The sequence below is a fragment of the Podarcis tiliguerta genome, assembly GCF_965153285.1.
Source record: "Podarcis tiliguerta genome assembly, chromosome: 6".
Taxonomy (NCBI): domain Eukaryota; kingdom Metazoa; phylum Chordata; class Lepidosauria; order Squamata; family Lacertidae; genus Podarcis; species Podarcis tiliguerta.
In genome coordinates, this window is record NC_139539.1 from 22835182 (window position 1) to 22856982 (window position 21801).

Below are 21801 nucleotides of genomic sequence, written 5' to 3' on the forward strand. Positions count from 1 at the left end.
AAGGCACCATCTGAATGTCCCATTCATACTAGCTGACCATTGGCTATTAGCCTGGTTGTGTTTACACTGAAGTAAGTTTAGGTAATGTCACTGCCTGTCCAGCCCAAAGGGATTTCCACCCTCCTTTTTAATATAACAGCTATAATCAGCTTCCCGTTGGAAATATACTATTACACAGGCCAAAACAAGCAGGGTTTTGTTGCTTTCGACAATTTCAATTTATCTGATTGGAATAAACTGCCCAAGAGCTTTTTTAAAAATAACTGCCAACCAGAACCAAACATAAAAAGCATTAAGCATAAGTCAGGAGGACAGTATACCAAAAGTAGTATTCCAAAAGGGGAGGCTTACATGACCAACCTATGTGGTTGTCTGTGTTGTCTCAATGAAATACCCTTCTGTATAATAACTACAGGAGTCCTGTGAAGAACTACCTTATATGAGGTCAGACAACTAGGTCCATCAAGCCCAAATTATCTGCTCTGTCGCTGCCCTAGATAGATTTACCCAGTTCTGCACCCTGAGATCCCAGTACCGTAATTGGAGAAAGCAGGGATTGAACTCAGGACACGGTGGGAGAACCTTTGGCTTCTCCAGATGTTGTTGAACTACAGTTCACATCATACCTGCCCCTTGGCCATGATGAGGACTGAGGTCAATGGAACTTGGAATCCACCAACACCTGGTGAACCAAAGGTTCCATAGCCCTGATTTAAGGCATTCTGCTTGTGAAACATCTGTTCTGCCACTGAGTTACAGACCTTGCCCATTCTCATCCAATACAGGATTTGTCTGCCAACCACATAGGTATGGAGGAGTTGATATGTGGTCCATGGGATGCATCTAAATTAAATCTCGTTGAGACAACATTATTTTTCTCCAATCACAACTGCTTTTGCAACTGCTACATGGAATACAACTGCCTGAATGCCACCCACAAGCACTTATCGGAAGGGCTGTGCTGTGGGAGTGCAGAAAAACCCTGAAGAATCATTCTCGGACAAAGACTTCTGCTTTCTGAGAATCTTATCTTACATTTTGAGGTCACACTCTCTAATAAAGAACTTGGGATGTGAGCGCTGATGAGATTACTGAGAAACAAGAGAGAAGGATCAACATGCAAGTAATTTCCCCTAATATTGTGCATTTTATATGTTATCTTTCATTTATGCATATTTCCCCACAATAAAAGCGTTTTTTCACACTTTGCTTCATCGAAGTAAGGTAAAGGTAAAGGGACCCCTGACCATTAGGTCCAGTTGTGGCCGACTCTGGGGTTGCGCGCTCATCTCGCTTTATTGGCTGAGGGAGCCGGCGTTTGTCCGCAGACAGCTTCCGGGTCATGTGGCCAGCATGACTAAGTCGCTTCTGGTGAACCAGAGCAGCGCACGGAAACACCGTTTACCTTACCGCTGGAGCGGTACCTATTTATCTACTTGCACTTTGATGTGCTTTCGAACTGCTAGGTTGGCAGGAGCAGGGACCAAGCAACAGTAGCTCACCCCATCGCGGGGATTCGAACCGCCGACCTCCTGACAGCTCTGTGGTTTAACCCACAGTGTCACCCGCGTCCCTTGCTTCATCGCAAAATTCAGAAAGCATGAATTTTGAAGGACAGCTGTGCTTGTTTGCTTATTGGTTCAAGAAGTGTGAATTAAGCAGTTTCTCATTAACATGCAAACAAAAATTAATTTCTTCCTCATCCCTAGCCAGGAATAATAGAATATTCTGTGTGAGTCATAAAGGGAAAATGAAGAAAGGGGAGGAGCATGACTGATTCACTGGAACTCTGAAGAAAAGTTTTGTTAGGAGATTAGGATCCATTGCAATGTTTTGTTGCAGATTTCAAATGTAGAATAAAAAATCTGAGCCAATGAGTGCACAACAATGTGTTTCCATACTGTTGTTTCCAATATTATGGGATCGTTCCAAAGCTATTTAGCATTGCCTGTATTGAGGTAAATGTCACATGCACTTTTTACTCACATAAATGGTTCATCCACCATCTGACAAAAGGAGTTGTCTCTAAGATACCAGGTCCTAGAGGCCTAAGCCTTTTAAAGCTCATGACCAGCTCTTAGAACAATGGTTTTCAACCAGTGTGCCTTGGCACCCTGGGGTGCCTTGATTGCCTTGATTGATGGCCAGGGGTGCCGTGGGTAACACTGACCTCTGTCCCCCTTTCCCTCCTCTGATACCCTCTTGCATCTCTGCCTCCCCAAGGCTTGCACAGTTGTTTGTTGCAGCAGCCCTGGCTACAAGCTCCCCAGGTGAATGGTGCCTTGGGGGCTGGCTAGGGAGTGATTCCCAGGCCCCTGTGGGGCAGCGTGAGGGGGCACCTCTCTTTGGGGTGGGGGGGAGCAGCTCAGAGACCAGGGGCAACGGCAGGTGCTGCACAGAGGACTCCCAAGGAGAGGGGTGAGAAGAGGAGGATGAGGGCACACTCCACAAGGAGTATTTGAAAAAGTGTGAGAGGCTGCCAGCTCTGCAGGCAAGGGGTGACATAACTGGGCTCCTGAGCCCCACAGGGGTGCCGCAGAAAGAATGTAGCTGGTCAAGGGAGCCAGGGACTCAAAAAGGTTGAGAACCTCTGTCTTAGAATCATGTTCTGAAATCGACTCCTCTGTTTTTCCATTTTAAGATACACATAATTTTCCGAGCTTTTCGATCCTGAAAGGGTAGCTCTTTTTCGTTTTTTTCTTTTTAGCCAACCTTCAAAATCTGTTTTCATTTCCAAGGTTGAGTCCTGGAATATCCGGAGTCAGTGTCCCTGAACATGGACAGAGTGCCTTTCCTCCACATTTCCACATCAGTTTGCAGCATGTGTGTTAAAATCAATCTGAATGTAAATGCAAATTTCTCCCAATGTTTATCTGTGCTGGATCTATTTTATTTATTTATTGGATTTATAGAATGCCTTCCTGCCTAGGCACCCAAGGCTGCTTACCATTTTAAAACACTAAACCAGATCATTATGTAAAGTGAAGTGTGACACAGTCCTCTCAGGCTAACCAGGAGCTCCCTTCACTTCTGCCTTCGAAATATACTCGGAGTCGAGAGTGGATTTCATGCTCTTTATTCAGCTCATAGTGGTGAGGAGGAATGGAAGTTCCCCCAGAATGTCTGCTTTATATACATTATTTACACAATGGGCTGCACGTGATTGGCTAATTCTGGGATTCTCCTCTAGGCCAATCAGGTTGCGGATTCACCTCCACCTGGAGCTGGATTGGGTGGCTCCTGTGGACCAATCAGACCACTGCATTCTGAATCCTCTTGTTCTAGGACCAATCAGACTGCTGCATTTTGGATCCTATTCAACTCAGTACATAACAACCTTCTTTCACGGTATGCAAGTCTTCAACAGCCCCAGGGAAGTTGTGGGAGAGGCTGCCCCAAACTCTCCATCGAGCCGCTGATGGTCCTGTCAGGGCCTGATGGCTTGAGTGCTCCCTTTATGCACACTTTAACCTCAGCGCTTGCATTTTTGTACAGATCTCTTGGCTGGGGAACTGCTCTGCAAAATTCAGAGAAGTGCAAATTGCCCATTTCCATCTTCACATTTATTTATTTTTTGGAACCTTGCAAATGAAGTAGGTTCGCCTTTAAATGCAAACGGAATCCAATTTCTCCCCTGCTTCAGCTTGAGCTCAGTTATAACGGCTTTTTCACTCCATCCCCACACTGAGCAGCAGCACTAAATATGCCTTCAGAGTAAACACTGGCGGGCAGGCGTTGCCAGCTCTGCTCGCCAGCAGCCTCTCTTTAGCCTCATTCACAACAGAGATTTTGCCGGCACTCTGATGGCGCCTTGGTTCCATTGCATACCTGTCTGCTAAGGCGGCAATGGGCAACTCACTTGCCAGGTCAGTCATTGGGCTGGTCAAAAAGAGGTTTGGGCAGATGATCCCTTTCCACAATCTGACTGTGTGTTCATCTCTGTGCCTGGCATTCAATGGCCACTGTTTTGCTACGAACACACCGCCCTCTAGGACAGCAACGGATTCAAGCAACCCCAGGGACACAGTTGAGGTCCAATTTATCCCAGCGGTTTTCTATTAACTGCCAGCTTTGGAATGTGGAATGCCACAGGGGGGACGGACGTAAAACAGAGGCTACATCCTCTGTCACACCATAAGTTCTTATGATAGTCACCTTAAATGGCCAGTGTCAGTCAGCAATGAAAGAAGCCATCTTAGCGTGAGATCTCTGTGCACAATACGGGCAAAGGGAGGGTCAACTTAACTTTCTAGGGCTGCTAGAGAAGTGTTTGGTCAATGGATGAGCAGCCAATGAAATGGCTTTCTTGCGTCAGAAAGATGCTGCAGACCTGCTCAGTCGGCAAAGCGTGAGACTCCTCATCTCAGGGTTGTGGGTTTGGACCATAGCTGTCAACTTTCCCCTTTTTTTAAGGGAAATTCCCTTATTCCGAATAGGATTCCTCGCAAGAAAAGGGAAAGGTTGACAGCTATGGTTTGGACTAGATGACCCCTTCCAACTCTAAGGTAAAGGTAAAGGTACCTCTGCCCGTACGGGCCAGTCTTGACAGACTCTAGGGTTGTGCGGCCATCTCACTCAAGGAGGCCGGGGGCCAGCGCTGTCCGAAGGCACTTCCGGGTCACGTGGCCAGCGTGACATCGCTGCTCTGGTGAGCCAGAGCCGCACACGGAAACGCCGTTTACCTTCCCGCTAGTAAGCGGTCCCTATTTATCTACTTGCACCCGAGAGTGCTTTCGAACTGCTAGGTTGACAGGCGCTGGGACCGAACAGCGGGAGCGCACCCCGCCGCGGGGATTCGAACCGCCGACCTTTCGATCGGCAAGCCCTAGGCGCTGAGGCTTTAACCCACAGCGCCACCTGCGTCCCCTCTTCCAACTCTAGAATATTCTAATTCTAATTCCCCTCAGAAAGAGTGAGGGGTGTGTGGGAACCCACTAGCAGTGCTCCAGCACTGATACCCCTGTTGGGTAAGTCCTTCACAGACTGAATGTTCGGCATTAAAAAGAAAGAGCCTGAAGTGTATATAGCAACATACACATGAAACCCTTTGGTATATAAATGTATTACATAAATATAGTATTTTTGAGACCCAGATGTTGTGGAAAGTAGGTTGTAATTTAAAAAAATAATAAACAAATGTTACATTTAAAAATCAGCTTGCGGATGGCTGCCTCTCCCTTCCTTCTGTTGCTTTACTGTTTGGATGCTCCCCCTGCTCCTGCCTTCATTCTTCCTCTTGAGACCACACCCACTCAATATCCATGTAATTAGCGCAACCCTGCCATACAGATGTATGTGCAGAGACATATATAGTCCCTGCTCACGTGTGTCACACCCAGAGCCCTCTGTAAACTGTACCGAAGCCAAACGTTTAGATGCTTCAGAGAAACCCTTTCAGTAGATGCGTCATTGAGGTGGATGTACACAAAGAGGTGAAATCTCTGAAACACCCACATTTATAAGTAGCAGTGGCCAAGTTAAATACAGTTAGATCTAGCTGAGTCTTCCTTCTTGGCTCAGAAACGATTATACCTCGCAGTGCTTGGGGAGTAAATAATTAGCCCTAATTTGGCTATATTTAACCACACAAACCGCAAACCTGTCTCTAATGTGGCTGCCTTGATATGTGATATAGCTTGAATGGGAACATTTTGTACAAGGCACTGTTCAGAAAGTAGCTTCTCCGGTTTTCAGGTGTTATGTCACACAAGACCTCTCCGTTAGTCTATTTTGACAGATTTCGGTGGTCTTAAAATGAGGTGGTCTTTATGCATCCATGAGGGGAATGGGAAAGGACCCCATCATTTGCTTGTTTATTTTTGTATACTATTGCGATCACACCATTTCTATAATAAATAAATTAAGTGAAATGAATCAAGAAGCAGAGCAGTGGGGCTACTAGGGCTGCAGAAAGGAAGCAATTAATTAAAAGGATTACTGTATATAGGAAATATCTGGAAATGGCGAATTAAAGGGACAGTAGCCATGATCAGTTGCTGAACTGAACTTCCTGCAGAGTAAGCATATTCAGTGGTCTTTTTTGGGGGATTATAAAAATGTGAAGTGCTGCTACTCTTATACTGCTGTGCTGTGGGTGCCAGCACAAAGTGGCCGCTCTGGGCAGCAAAAAAAATAGGTGAGTACAAAAAAGAGTTGCAAGTATATTGGGGCCTTTCGTGTGCAGGCAGGCATTTCAGGGATCATTATGAGGCCCTTTCATGGTAAATGAAGGTCTCGTCTACACCAGAGTGGAGGAATCGGGATGCAAATTACTTGTTCCAGTTTGTTGTGGTGGGTTGGCCAATTGTCACTTTCTTTCACTCCCCTTTCCACACATATTACTTCCTCAGTGCTTTAGTATCTTCACCGATCTTGCTCATAACTATCCTGAATAAAGAACTGTAGATGTGTTTATATCCACCACCTGTTTTGGATCCCTCTGATTTGCACAAAACCAGAAAACCACAGTCAAACCACACTAAAAATTTCTACACCAGATACCCAAACTGTGTGAGTGCTGAGAATTTACAATTGCTTTAATCGTTTATAATTGCCTCACGGCTGTCTGTACACATGCCCTATCCGTATTCAATCAATATAATATAATCAACAAATCAGAAGGGAGGGATAAACACAAAAGGGTACAAACCTACTGGTACAAACAGGAAAGAATGAAGTTGCTCCTCGTATACAAATTCAAATACATGCAGGTGTGGTCTACTCCGGTCTAATTCTAATGGGCGAAAGATGGATTAAATCATGCTAAAATGTGGGCAAGCCCGAAGGTCCTTGTGGAATCATTGCTTTAATTCTGTTTTCCAGCTGACTGCAGAAGAGCAATGCATCAGCGTCACTAAAGAGCCCTAATTGTGAACCACTTATGAATTCCGTCAAGTGATATTCAGAGAGGCATACTTCCTCCAACAGAGGAAGCAGAACGTAGACATCCTATCCAGTAGCCATTAATACCCCCATCCTCCTTATCCTCTTAAGACTGTGACTAAACGCAGACTCAATTCATGACTTCAGCATCAGCCAACCTTTCCCCCTCCATTTTGTTTACCATTTAGCCCAATGAAGAGTTTTGGAGAGCTCTAAAGCTTCAACATCACTTAGTAACATGTTGGTTGGCCTAATAAATGTATCACCCCAATGTGGATTTTGGAATGTTTATTAATGGCAAGAAGACCGGCTTTCAAATGAACTATAACCAACACAGAGAAAGCTTTAGGTTTATTGAGTACCAGTGAAGGGAATGATTTCACGCCTCCTGGAAGTTATTGTGCCAAGTCCTCTACTTTAAAAAAACAAGTTTCCTATTTGCATTTGGCTGGAAAGGAGAGGAATACCACTGATATGCAGATTTTCCAGCCAAGGAAAAATAGCTGAAAGAAGTGCTAACTTTTTTATTTTTTAAAAAAAGTTTTTTTTTTACTGGAGATTTTATTTCCGCAAGCACTCACACCAAAATAATAAATCCCAAGAGCAGAAGAAGGGAGAAGCCTTTGGTTAATGTGTTGTCTTTTTGTCCTGGCTTAGGTAGGGATGGGAGCCAAACAGAGACCAAGCCAGAATCTTACTTCAAGGGCTAATTAGGTTTCCAAGGAGCATTGCACCATCCTTCAGGTAGAAGAAGAAGAGTTTGGATTTGATACCCCACTTTATCACTACCCCGAGGAGTCTCAAAGCGGCTAACAATCTCCTTTCCCCTCCTCCCCCACAACAAACGTTCTGTGAGGTGAGTGAGGCTGAGAGATTTCAGAGAAGTGTGACTAGCCCAAGGTCACCCAGCAGCAGCATGTGGAGGAGCGGGGAATCAAACCTGGTTCACCAGATTACGAGTCCACTGCTCTTAACCACTACACCACACTGGTAGGAGCAGAAGCGGGCTCCCTATGACTCTAAAGCCACTTTCATGGAAATAAAAGCCAGGTGGTCACAAGGGCTACCTATCTGAGCTCTGCATTAGGTAGAGAGAGCAGGGCAAGGGAAGGGAGATGTCATTTGGCACCTTGTTTCCACCTCCAGAGATTTCTCCCTGAGTCCTGTCTAGCCAAATCAGCAGTGGTTACATAACTTTATGACCACTGCTCCTTTGTAATTGTTGTTATACAATTCCATTCACCATATAGATGGGTTTATGAAGCATTTCTGTATCCTTCTGCTGTACTGAAGAAGAATTCCACGAAACAGTGGGTATATCCGGAATCATTGTTCACTACGTCTGTTTGCGGACCACTTCGGCAGCGCTGGACATAATAAAACAAAGCTTTACGGCTTGTTTTCATCAGATAAGAATCTTACCCATTGCTTCTCTCAGAGACTTGCATAGCTCAGAAAGACTTTCAGAGACCTATAAGACTTATGTTTATTTGGGTCTATGGTTTCAAGAGAATCCATCAAGAGTGCATATTTTGTGACTTTCAGAGATTTGGAAGATTTCTGTTTATTTGGTTTTGCAGAGAGTGCATATTTCATATATTTCATATTGTTCAATTTACTGCATAGATTATATAAAGAGCTTATATTGGCATCGCATTGTTGTACTTGGTTATTGTGTTGCCGTTGGATATTACTGGCTGCAGGAGTTGCCAGAAGGAAGTGTACAAAGTGTCATCCATCCATCTTAGGGACTCCACTCTGGATTCGCTCTTTAGCCTTTTCTTCTCACAAAGATGCACCCACGAGGCAGTGGGTACCGATTTTTCCTTTGGGTTCACTCCCCAAGCTTTTTCTCACAAACGAGTATAGCCACAAGGCACCAGAGGTTTGGGATCAGAGTTTCCCTTCTCCTAGATGGGCTACCTTCCCAGGTTGATGAGCCCCTTGTTTCCCTCTGAAGCACATGCAGAAACCAGTTTCTTTACCATTGGACCCACTCAGTCCACCAGAACAGAGGAAGTCCTTAACTCACCAAGGGCTTGAAACCCATCGGCTACCCTCAGCTGGTTTAGCCGGCCAGTCAAAGGCATTTCTGAGGGTGTGGCCGCCTGTCGCATGCTGGCAGCTTCCAGGAGCCGCAGGTGAGTTACTAAGTGCAGGGTGGAGGTCAAAATGGACAAACTATCCCAGAAGGAGCACAGCAGGTCCCCCGTCAGAGGTACTACCCTTCCCCTAACACACACCCCACACACTCTGTGTGTGTGTGTGTGTGTGTGTGTGTAAATACAAAATAACCTCCAATCAACTCTACCATCTATCTATCTATCTCATATACACATTTTAAAAAGATTACTAATGTATGAATTACTTCCAAAATGATAAAATTCTTCAAAATATAAAAGCAAGCTATTATCAGAAATTTATTAGATACAGTGGAACCTCGGTTGTTGAACATAATCCATTCCGGAAGGCCATTCGACTTCTGAAACATTCGACAACCAAGGCACAATTCGGTCGGCAAAATCCATTGAAAAAAATGGAGAAACGCGCCTCGGAAGCCGTTCGACTTTCGAGGCGTGTTCGAAAACAGAAACATTCACTTCCGGGTTGTCGGTGTTCAGAAGCCGAAACGTTTGACTTCCGAAGCATTCGACAACAGAGGTTCCACTGTATAACAAATACTAATCTGTATAAAACTGTGCCCCTCAAAGGTCAGTACTGCACCCCTCTGACGTCTGTGCCCTAGGCGGCTGCCTAGCTGACCAAATGATGCTTTTATATTTGTTGGAAGCTGCCTGAGTGGTCTGAGACAACCCAGTCAGACAGGCAGGATATTATTATTATTATTATTATTATTATTATTACTGCTGCTGCTGCTGCTCCTGTTACTACTACTATACTGGCCCTGAGTGCAAAATGACAATAAAGAGCCACCCATCGGAGGACAGTGCTCTTCTCTTTGAGAGAGGTCAGCCTGTTCATAATTAATGTCTTTGACAGCAGCTGAATGAACTAATGGTGCATGAGTTGTAATTTCCTCTTTTCTGTGCTCCCTGGGCACTGCGTAGCACACAGAGAGCCCTTTGCAGAGATGGGCTGCCAGGAGCCACCTGCCTGAATGGTAAGAAGAATGCTGTGGCCTCTTCCACCTATAGGTTCAGATCAATGCGGTGAAGCAAAAAAGAAGAAAAAAAGAAAGCATTTGAGAAGCTGGAGAATTCTGAATGGTTCTCAAGCATGAAACCACCACACGTTGCTGGTGAAAGGAAAAGGTGCTTCATTATTAGCACATGGCTTGATTTAAAGCTTCACTCCCCCTTCCTTCCCTGAGATGCATTTTGGTTACTGCAGGCTAAAATTTCTGAAGATCCCGTACGTACAAGGATATCCTGCAGGGCAAAGGATGAGGAGCGAGGAAAGGTTGGCAGGCAGCCTAGCAGTGTTTTCACGTCTAACAGAAGCAGTACAGTCATACCTCAGAAGTCGAACGCCTTGCATGTTGAATATTTTGGCTCCTGAATGCTGCAAACCTGCAAGTAAGTGTTCCGGTTTGCGAACATTCTTTGGAACCCAAACATCCGATGCGGCTTCCGCGGCTTCTGATTGGCTGCTGGAGCTTCCAGCAGCCAATCGGAAGCCGGGCCTTGGTTTCCAAATGTTCTGGACTTCCAGAACAGATTCCATTCGACTTCCGAGGTACGACTGTACAGTGGTGCCTCGCAAGACGAAATTAATTCGTTCTGCGAGTTTTTTCGTCTTGTGAATTTTTCGTCTTGCGAAGCACCACTGTGTATTGACGGTTTCCCATAGGAATGCATTGACAGTTTTAAGAAAAAGGCGCAAGACGTTTTCGTCTTGCGAAGCAAGCCCATAGGGAAATTCGTCTTGCGAAGCAACTCAAAAAACAAAAAACTCTTTCATCTTGCGAGTTTTTCGTCTTGCGAGGCATTCGTCTTGCGAGGTACCACTGTATTGCGGGATATGTAATAGATAAGGTACCTAACAATGACAGCATGCAAAACTTCCAGGATTCGCATAACTGTTTATATGCAGAAATCTCACAGCTTCAAACAAAAAGCAGGAGATTCTTTTCCAACAGAGCGAAAACATCTCTCAGTTCCACAATACATAACCTTCTGGGTTCCACAGAACTCTATGGCAAGCAGCACTACTTAGATAGCCTTTCACAAAAACTGTTTTCAGTGGGAGCTGGCATCTGAAATACTGCACTTCGGAACTCCCTGCCTGTACTTTTTGGCACCTGCTAAAAATATTCTTGCTGAGACAAGCCTACGCAGAAGCTGAGGTAATTTTAATCTGTTTTGGTATTTAAACTTTTGTATGCTTTAATGTACGGTTGTTGATTTTTCTTATTATTGCAGGGGCGGGGGGGGGGGAGAAATCCCCTTAAGGTCATCCGTGGGATTACAGACACTCTGGGAGCATACAAAGAGATGTTTGACAAGCTCAAGAGACAAAAGCTGCAGCTGCCCATGTTCCTCACAAAGAGACCAGCACAACCACCACCAGATGTGCCTGCAAAACTCACCTGAAACAAGTGCTTGCCCAGAACACTGTACCCGTACCACCTAAGGGTGCTTCAAAATGGTGCATGTGGTAATACAGTGGTACCTCGGGTTAAGAACTTAATTCGTTCTGGAGGTCAGTTCTTAACCTGAAACTGATCTTAACCTGAGGTACCACTTTAGCTAATGGGGCCTCCCGAAGCTGCTAAGCCGCCACCGGGCAATTTCTGTTCTCATCCTGAAGCAAAATTCTTAACCCGAGGTACTATTTCTGGGTTAGCGGAGTCTGTAACCTGAAGCATCTGCACCACTGTATTGCAAACAAACCATTCAGATATCACAGGTGCTTAAAACGAGTAGTGACTGGAAAGAGAACCTTTTTCACTCACAATACCCCATTTTTTAGAGAGTCCAGCTCAGGGAGACTCCTATCAAGAAGCAACTGTCACTGTGTCTACATGCCATCCATTTAAAGCACATTCTTCCCTCAAAGCATCCTGCGAACTGTAGTTTGCTGCTCCCACACACAGCTATACTCACAACACTCCTAAACTACAGTTCCCATGATTCTGGAGTGGGGAGTGGTTAGTTATGTGCTTTAAATGTATGTTGTGCAGGCAGCCTGTGTTGTCTTTTATTGGAGAGCTAAAAATTCAGCCCAGTAAAATAAGTTATTGCATAGCACACCTTGTAAATTGGAAAGGAGAGGCTTGACAACACCCAGTAATGATTTGCGCCTTTCTTTGTAAACTGGGGAAAGGGTGCCCAAGACGCTGGAGACATGAGCTCACTCTTGTTGACTAGATGTAATGCTGTGTCACCTGATACCTTTGCTACCAGGTACAGATGCCACGCCCAGCACCCCACACCCTCAAATCTACCTCTCCCCTTCCAGGAAACACTTTGCTTAGACCTCACCTGACGGCTCTGTCAGAATCAGGCCCGCCCTTCTCAGCAACGGGAGTGAAAGGCTCTTTGTTCCTCTGGGCAATTATATCGGAGAGTGGGAATAAAAATGTGTTGAAAACTCCTGACTGAAGGGCAGCCTCTCGCTGCTCGAGAAGGTTTCTGAAACAAATAGCCCAGTTCTTCAAACACTGAAGACTTTGTTTCTCCCACCCCACCTCCCTCGCCACACCACGCCAAAGCTCTTTGGGGGCTGGTTTCCCCACTGGCCCGCAGGAGCCGATTTCAAGAGTTAACCTGGAATAATCAGTTGCGATAAAACAGGCCTTGTCTCCTTCGCAAATTAAAAAAATAAGTCAATCACAGGGCACATAACATCTTGAAACATTCTTGTTCGCATGCCACTGGGAAACAAGCTACACGAAGGATTACTGAGAGTAACACAAACATATTCCTCCCAGCCCTGTCCCCAGACTATACCTGTGCCAGAAACACAAAAGCCATATTTAGTGATTATATGTCAGGAGTTTGCACCCAAGCTGTGCAAAAGAACCCTTTGATAGTAGGTAAGGTCCTTGGGTGCATCCATATGAGTGCTCCAAAATCGAAATGCTTGCACATTAAACCAGAAGGGCAGGAAAACATGGAATTTGGGAACACAGAAAGCTGAGTGAGGCCAAGTCAAACTGCTGGTCCATTCAGGCAACAACCATTTTGCAAGGGGGTTGCATTCTGGATCCATTCCAGTCCAGCTTCCGCGCTGGTCATGGGACTGAGACGGCTCTGGTTGCCCTAACAGATGATCTTCGTAGACAGCTGGATCGAGGTGGGTCGGGGCTGCTGATTCTTCTAGATCTGTCAGCAGCTTTCGACATGGTCGATCACGAACTTCTGGACCACCGCCTTGCCGACGTGGGGATCCAGGGCACAGTCCTTCAATGGCTGCGCTCGTTTCTCTCTGGTCGGGGACAGAGGGTGGCGCTTGGAGGGGAATTGTCATCGCGCCACTCCTTGGTGTGTGGAGTACCTCAGGGTGCGATACTCTCCCCAATGCTTTTCAACATCTTTATGCGCCCCCTCGCCCAGCTTGTCCAGAGTTTTGGGCTGGGTTGCCATCAGTATGCTGATGACACCCAACTCTATCTGTTGATGGATGGCCACCCTGACTCGGCCCCAGACACACTGACCAGATGTTTGGAAGCTGTGGCTGGATGGTTACGTGGGAGCTGGTTGAAGCTAAATCCTTCGAAGACAGAGGTCCTGTGGCTGGGTCGGGATGATCTGGGATGGGGGGGGGCAACTCCCATCTCTTGCGCAATTAATGCCAGCACCGTCCGTTAAGAGTTTGGGTGTAATCTTCGACACCTCCCTTTCCATGGAGGCGCAGATTGCAGCTACAACAAAGACTGCATTTTTCCATCTCCGCCAAGCTAAGCAGTTGGCTCCTTACCTCTCTCGCCCTGACCTAGCCACTGTAATCCAAGCGACAGTCACCTCCAGACTGGATTATTGTAACTCGCTCTACGTGGGGCTGCCCTTGAGACTGATCCAGAAACTCCAGCGGGTGCAGAATGCTGCAGCGAGACTCCTTACGGGGTCTTCGCTGCAAGATCACATTCACCCGGTGCTATACCAGTTGCACTGGCTCCCGGTGGAGTACAGGATCAGGTTTAAGGTGCTGGTTTTAACCTTTAAAGCCCTATACGGCCTAGGACCCTTGTACCTACGGGACCGCCTCTCCTGGTATGCCCCACAGAGAAACTTACGGTCTTCAAATAAAAACATCTTGAAGGTCCCAGGCCACAGAGAAGTTAGACAGGCCTCAACTAAAGCCAGGGCTTTTTCGGCCGTGGCTCCGATCTGGTGGAACACTCTGTCACAAGAGACCAGGGCCCTGCGGAACTTGACATCTTTCCGCAGGGCCTGCAAGACAGAGCTGTTCTGCCTGGCCTTTGGCCAGGGCACAGCCTGACTCCCTCCCTCGGCAATCTTCGTGGAGCTCTGGCCCAATGGTTGCCAGTGGCTTGAATTAATTAATTTTATAATGAATGATTTTAGAGTGTTGTTTGTGCTGTACTTTTGTACTGTTTTGTTGTTGTTAGCCGCCCTGAGCCCGGCTTCGGCTGGGGCGGGCGGGATATAAATAAAATTTATTATTATTATTATTATTATTACTCCTCACATACACCCACACCTCGTGCATCGGTGGATTACATGCAAGCCCATTCCACCCCCTTTTCAGCCACTTCTAGGACCAGTGTGGTGTGTGCATGCACAGTCGCACATAAATTGGACACAACTAAAATGTTCGTGGTCTGTATAGCTCAGAACAGACCCCTAAACTGTCCCAATAAAACCAGGACTACCCGTTTCTTCACGAGAGAGCACAGCTACCTTTTGGGGCACCATGATCTCATGGGGTGCCCCAAAACAGTGGTGTCGCAATGGGGGCGGGGAGGCGGTGCGCCCCAGGTGCCATGTCGGGGGGGGTGACAAGAAGGCACCCCACGGGGGCTCACAGGGGCACAAGCAGCCATTGCGCCGCCGCAGCCACATGTGGAAGATCCTCCGTTCATGGCTGCAGCACATGCGCTGTACGTAACACGGCTGCACATGCGCTGTACATAGCGGCTTGCCGCCGGCGCTGCTTGAGCATCGTACGGATGGCTGTGGGATCCCACCTTCACCACTACAGCCACGAACAGATAACTCTCCGTTCGCGGTGGCAGCCACGAGCAAAGGATCCTGGCACTGTCCGTATGGCGCTGGAGCGGCACCACCGGCAAACCGCTATGTACAGCACATGTGCGGCATCGCTATGTACAGCGCATGTGTCCTACATAGCGACACCACACATACGCACGCCCTATGTAGCAATGCCTTGCCCCGGGTGTCACAACGCCTTCGTTCGCCCCTGCCCCAAAACACGTGTTTTTGGACGGCAGTTGCAAAAAAGGTAGTCTTTTGGGACTGTGCTCTTGCATGGATCACATGACTTGCACAGGAGCATGGCCCTGGTATGCGGCACCCCAGATTTTCACCTTAACATGTTGGAGGGTATGTCAAAATTGTTGACGCTGACAGGCAGCAGATCTCCAGGGTTTCAGGCAGGAATCTCTCTCAGCCCCACCTAGGGATGCTGGGGACTGAGCCTTGGACCTTGTGCATGCAAAGCGGACACTCTTCCCCTAAGCTACAGTCCTTCCTCTTTTTCTTGGTCAGTGCCGTTTCTATGGTTTTTCTCTTTTTAATGCACACCACTCTGATCTCCTTAAGGTTGGAAAATGTTAAGTATTGGGTTGGATTCATTTTTTATTTTTAAAACTTGATATTCGCTTTCACCACAAAGGAACTACTCGGAGCAACTTGCAAACAGAAAAACAAAAGCGATCCAGCCATTAGGACACAAATTATCCATTAAAACAACAAATCACAAAGAGCAGCACCAGCAATCAGCACATTAAGCAGTGGCAGAATAATAAGAATAAAAAAATGCTTTCAAATGCAGTGGAGCACAAAGCAAGAGGAAGGTAACCTAACCTCTTGTAAACAAATAAATGAAACTGTATGTGTGTGTCTGCGTGTGTGTGTTCCATTGTAGTGCAGCTGAATGCTAAGTAAATTTCAGGGCCCCATTGTTTCTACAAGAGCTGCCAGCCACCTACTGCGTGAACAGCAGGTTCAACACCTGCTGCCTGAGCTGTATCTGAACCACACATTTAAAGTACACCACTCAAATCTCCAAGCAGCCTGATATTCCAGGGAAACCAGTTGCACTTTAACCCAGCGTCTGTGTTTCCTAGTGGACAATGAGGGTAGCCAATGGGTCTTAAACCCTCCGTGAGTTAGGGAATTCCCCTGCATGCAAAGGGGATGCGGGTCCCTTTACCTTTAAAAGGTAAAGGTAAAGGTACCCCTGCCCATACGGGCCAGTCTTGATAGACTCTAGGGTTGTGCGCCCATCTCACTCAAAGAGGCCGGGGGCCAGCGCTGTCCGAAGACACTTCTGGGTCACGTGGCCAGCGTGACATCACTGCTCTGGCGAGCCAGAGCCGCACACGGAAACGCCGTTTACCTTCCTGCTAGCAAGCGGTCCCTATTTATCTACTTGCACCCGGAGTGCTTTCGAACTGCTAGGTTGGCAGGCGCTGGGACCAAACAACGGGAGCGCACCCCGCCGCGGGGATTCGAACTGCCGACCTTTCGATCGGCAAGCCCTAGGCGCTGAGGCTTTAACCCACAGCGCCACCCACGTCCCAGTCCCTTTACCTTTACCTGCATGCAAAGATAGAATCTGGTGGATTAAGCGGATGACACCAAAAGTAGGTCCAATGGTCAAGAAGGAGATGCCTCTGTCAGAAGGAAGTGACAGGCAGATGGGGCTCATCAACCTGGGAAGATATCCCATCTAGGAGACAGAAAACTCTGGTCCTAAACCTCTGCTGCCTTGCAGGATTCCAGCAACTCCTCCAGCCAAGCTGATACCAAACATATTGCTCTGCTTTCCTTTGGATCACATCAGCGTGGCTGAGAATCTTGTTGTCCAGGCAGCCCAGGACCTACATACACACTGCCCAGGCTTGCACCCCAGGAAAGTCCCTTCAGTACTGCTAACGCAGCATTTTTACGTCACCCCTGAAGGCGCACACCATTGTCTTTTGACAGATGCCAACATACAACCTGAGCTTAAAGGTAAGCGGTAAAGGGACCCCTGACCACTAGGTCCAGTCATGGCCGACTCTGGGGTTGCGGCGCTCATCTCGCTTTATTGGCCGAGGGAGCCGGCGTACAGCTTCCAGGTCATGTGGCCAGCATGACTAAGCCGCTTCTGGCGAACCAGAGCAGCGCACCGAAATGCTGTTTACCTTCCCGCCAGAGTGGTACCTATTTATCTACTCGCACTTTGAGGTGCTTTCGAACTGCTAGGCTGGCAGGAGCAGGGACCAAGCAATGGGAGCCCCCCCCCCCCCCGTCGTGGGGATTCGAACCGCTGACCTTTTGATCAGCAAGTCCTAGGCTCTGTGGTTTAAGCCACAGCACCACCCGTGTCCCTTACAACCTGAGCCTACTCATTGTTAAAACCGTGTTTATGGAAGACAATCTTACTCGGCTACGAGTGATCGCCAGAGAAGAAGAACGAACCATGGTGGGATTTCCTGCAGTTCATTTCAAGAAGCTCTGGCTTTCCCCATAACCACAGCATTGCATTCAAAACAGACATCACCATCCTGCTTTTTGAGTCTCTCTCCAGCCCGCTGCTTAGTATGGTAACTCTGTTACTTAACTCCCAGCTGCCATTCTAAACTCTAACCTTTCCTAAAACACTGCCATTGTGTTCTAAACTAAACCCTCAGTTGAGGTTGGGAGGAAATGAGGTTCGCTTTTGAGCCTTTGTGTTGCCTGAATGGCTCATCTGCAGGCACCTCAAAAGGAAATTATCTGAGTTAATTAGCTTTTACACTAGGCTTAATTAAAGAATTAACAAGGTCTAGTGAGTGCACGACTTAGATTCACACTAGGTCGGGCTTAAATTAAATAAATTGAATTGGATATCACATCAAAGGAAATTGGCTTCAACACCCCAAACCTTAATTAAATTTCAGCACCCATAAACCTATAACATTACTATTATGTCGCTTTGATAGTCATAGCTCCCCTCCCCACACAGAATTCTGGGAGCTGTAGTTTGTTAAGAGTGCTGAGAGTTGTTTGGAGCCCCCTTTTCCCTGACAGAGCTACAATGGTTTAACAACCAACCCCTCTTTCCAGGGGACCCTGAGAATTGTGAAATCCTGGAGAGTCAATGGTAGATGATACTGACCTACTGATGTGAGTCGGAATAAGGCAGCTATGCAATTCATGCATTGATTACTGAGAATACATTATGTGTGGACATTGGGCACATGGAGAGGAAAGGCAGAGCTGGACACCTGAATCATTACAACCCCCCACCTCCCTCCATGCATACACTTAATGACACCCAACATCTGCCCATCATTTGTGTATGGAAGAAAGGAAGACTTGATCCTTGTGCTGTATCAGTGATAGCTTAGCCTGTTCCGCTCCTAAGTTTCATATTTCCACGAACTTGGCTTAGCAAAAATGCTCCTTTTGTCGGCCAGATATCAGCCTTCCTGATCAACAAGCTTTTCTGGTAAACAATCAATGTGTTTGTTCATGCCTGCAACTGTCTTTTTAAAGCACTTCCCTTTAATCTACCTTTACAGGCTGATGATAATAAGTGCAACTCTTTTTACACGTATTACTGGAGAATCAAGAACCAGTGAATGGCGTTTCTTTGTTCCGTCTCGGCCCTAAGCCATAACAAAATGATATTATTTTGGACATTTCCTCTTCCTTTACAGACTACTTGGCTGCTTTTCCCTGAACCTAGCGCTGGTTTTCAGGGAAAGGACTGGCTGCACACTAGGTGCTTGCTTTTGGAACAACCACACTTTTGCTTACTTCATTTTTGTTGGGCATCCTCAAAAATTTGATTCATCATCAGATTGTTTGGTCTGTGTTTTTCCCCCATGGTCTCTTTCAAATGTCAGAAAATCTGGTTTTTCTAGAAAGGACCAGAGCAATTGGGCAGATCCACACCAGATATTTAAAAGCACATCAAAAGCGGCTTTAAAGCAAATGATTCCCTCCAAATCCTGGGAAGTATAGTTTGTTCAGGGTGCTGGGAATAGTAGCTCTGGGGGGGAATCATAGAATTGTAGAATTGGAAGGGACCCTGAGGATTATCCCATCCACCCCCCTACCATGCAGGAATATGCAGCTGTTCAGTATGAGGATCGAACCTGCAACCTTGGTGTTATTGGCACCATGCTCTAACCAACAGAGCTATCCAGTGCTCATTGGAAATGGTAATTCTGGGAGTTACTGTTGATCGGTAACTTCCAGAACTCTGCTCTCTGTTTTTATTGTTCTTTAACCCAGACTTGAACCAGCCAGTCCTTCAGGACTCCTTCAAACAGAGGACTGTCTTCTATAAAGTAGAGCCAATGACCACACTAGTTTTCTATCTTTTTCCCTTCCTTTTTCTTTAGAAATGATGCAATTAACATATCCTTCAAGTGTACCTTTTGCTCTATTTCCACATAACACAGAAACACATTTTCCTTTATTTGGAATACATATATTTATACGGAGGAGCAACTCAGTCAAGCCATTCCCTAGTTATAATTGCAGCAGTTTGCCCATGTGATCTATTGTTTGCAAACACTAGCTCCAAGAGGTCATGGCTCTTTAACTGTTGTTAACATGTTTTATGGATTGCCCCAGAATAACCCTCTGTCCGTGAGATTGTCTCTTGACCTAGACAGGCTATAGAAGCTTGAGGGCAGGGTTTGGCTGCGTTCCTACAGTAAAGATTCAGTGAATGTTTACCAACAATGGCAGGCTGAGGCAAGCACAGATGCCACAATGGTCTTTTCCACCCTTATGGACAACTGGATAATAATTAACCTGAGTCACCCTCTGATGACAAACTATCTGACACCACCCAGCACTTAGCATACCTCGTTCAAAGACAAGCTAGGAGTTACATTTCAAAGTGTGCCTCCTCCCTTTTTCAAAAAAAGAATTGTAGACTCTTCCTCTTGTTAAATGTAACAACTTGTAAAAGCTGGGGGAAATAAATATATGTACCAGCCCCAACAGCTATTTGGCCAGCAATGTTATTAGGATAGGATAGGCCTCGGTCCAGTATATCTGAAGGAGCATCTCCACCCCCATCGCTCTACCCGGACACTGAGGTCCAGCACCGAGAGCCTTCTGGCGGTTCCCTCACTGCGAGAAGCCAAGTTACAGGGAACCAGGCAGAGGGCCTTCTGGGTAGTGGCGCCCTCCCTGTGGAACTCCCTCCCACCAGATGTCAAAGAGAACAACAACTATACCAGACTTTTAGAAGACATTTGAAGCCGGCCCTGTTTAAGGAAGCTTTTAATGTTTGATGTATTACGGTATTTTAATACTTTGTTGGAAGCCGCCCAGAGTGGGCGGGGTATAAATAATAACTTCTTCTTCTTCTTCTTCTTCTTCTTCTTCTTCTTCTTCTTCTTCTTCCTATTATTATTATTATTATTATTATTATTATTATTATTATTATTATTTTGAGTTGAGAGAAGACTCTCTTTTTTTCCAGGCAAGAATGTCCTGAAGATTTCTGTGCAATGTGAAAGTTTCTTATCTCAGGCTACAACTTGCAACAGTCTGTTTCTGAATACCAGTTGCCTGAAATCATGCCTGGGTGCATGATGGGGGGGGGGGTGCTATTGTGATCGCCTCCTACTTGCAGACTTTCCAGAGGCAAATGCTTGGCTATTCTGGGAATATAATCCTGGGCTAGATGGGCCTTTGGTCTGATCTAGCAGAGCTCCTTAGAATCACAGAACTGCAGAGCTGGAAGGGACACGACGTCCTCTAGTCCAACCCCCTACAATGCATGTTCTTATACAAATCGTCTATGTTCACACCATGCATTTAAAAGACATCTGAAGCACCACCACCTTGGAAACAGGAATTTGCCCTCCTCAGAGCTACAATTCCCAGCACCCTTAACAAACTGCAGTTCCCAGGATTCTTTGCACGGGCGGGGGGGGGGTTTAAAATGTACAGAGTCCCAACTTGGATGAGATCATGTATTGTATTTATGTTTAAATCATAGGAATCCTTTCTAAATTTGCATTTACAGTGGTACCTCAGGTTACATACGCTTCAGGTTACATACACTTCAGGTTACAGACTCCGCTAACCCAAGAAATAGTGCTTCAGGTTAAGAACTTTGCTTCAGGATGAGAACAGAAATCATGCTCCGGTGGCGCAGCAGCAGGAGGAGGCCCCATTAGCTAAAGTGGTGCTTCAGGTTAAGAACAGTTTCAGGTTAAGAATGGACCTCCGGAACGAATTAAGTACTTAACCCAAGGTACCACTGTATTACACATCAGCTAGCATATAAAATGATGTGCAGATTCGTGTTCTCTCTCTTTTTTTGGCCACATCCCTGTTTTAAACAAAACATAACATTGAGCCAGTGGGGAAGACCTGTAGTTCCACTGCAGAGTGCCTGCTATGCAGGCAAAAAGCTCCAAGTTCAATACAGTGGTGCCCCGCAAGACGAATGCCTCGCAAGATGGAAAACCCGCAAGACGAAAGGGTTTTCCGTTTGCAGAGGCGCTTCGCAAGACGAATTTCCCTATGGGCTTGCTTCGCAAGACAAAAAATGATGGAAAAAATTGAATTTTTTTTTTGCTCCAAAACCCCTTATTTTGAATCGCTAAGCTGCTAAAAGCATTTTAGCAGCAAAACCGCTAATCCCCACCCCTTAAAAAGCCGTTTTTAGCCCTTAAATCGCCAATAGCGCTAATAGCGCTACTCCGTCAATGGGCTTGCTTCGCAAGACGAAAAAACCGCAAGACGAAAAGACCCGCAGAACGGATTCTTTTCGTCTTGCGAGGCACCACTGTATTCAGCATCGGCA

General features: G+C 46.4%; 1 long non-coding RNA gene across 2 annotated transcripts; it reads left to right on the forward strand.

The window, feature by feature from the left end:
• Positions 1 to 3512: 3512 nt before the first annotated feature.
• LOC310680453 lies at positions 3513 to 8491 on the forward strand. 2 transcript variants are annotated; one of them, XR_014512775.1, is made up of 3 exons: positions 3513 to 3866; positions 6823 to 6939; positions 8133 to 8491. It is a non-coding gene; the product is annotated as an uncharacterized lncRNA (long non-coding RNA). The 2 variants fall into 2 exon arrangements; XR_014512776.1 differs by lacking the exon at positions 3513 to 3866 and adding an exon at positions 5280 to 5432.
• The last annotated feature ends 13310 nt before the right edge of the window (positions 8492 to 21801 follow it).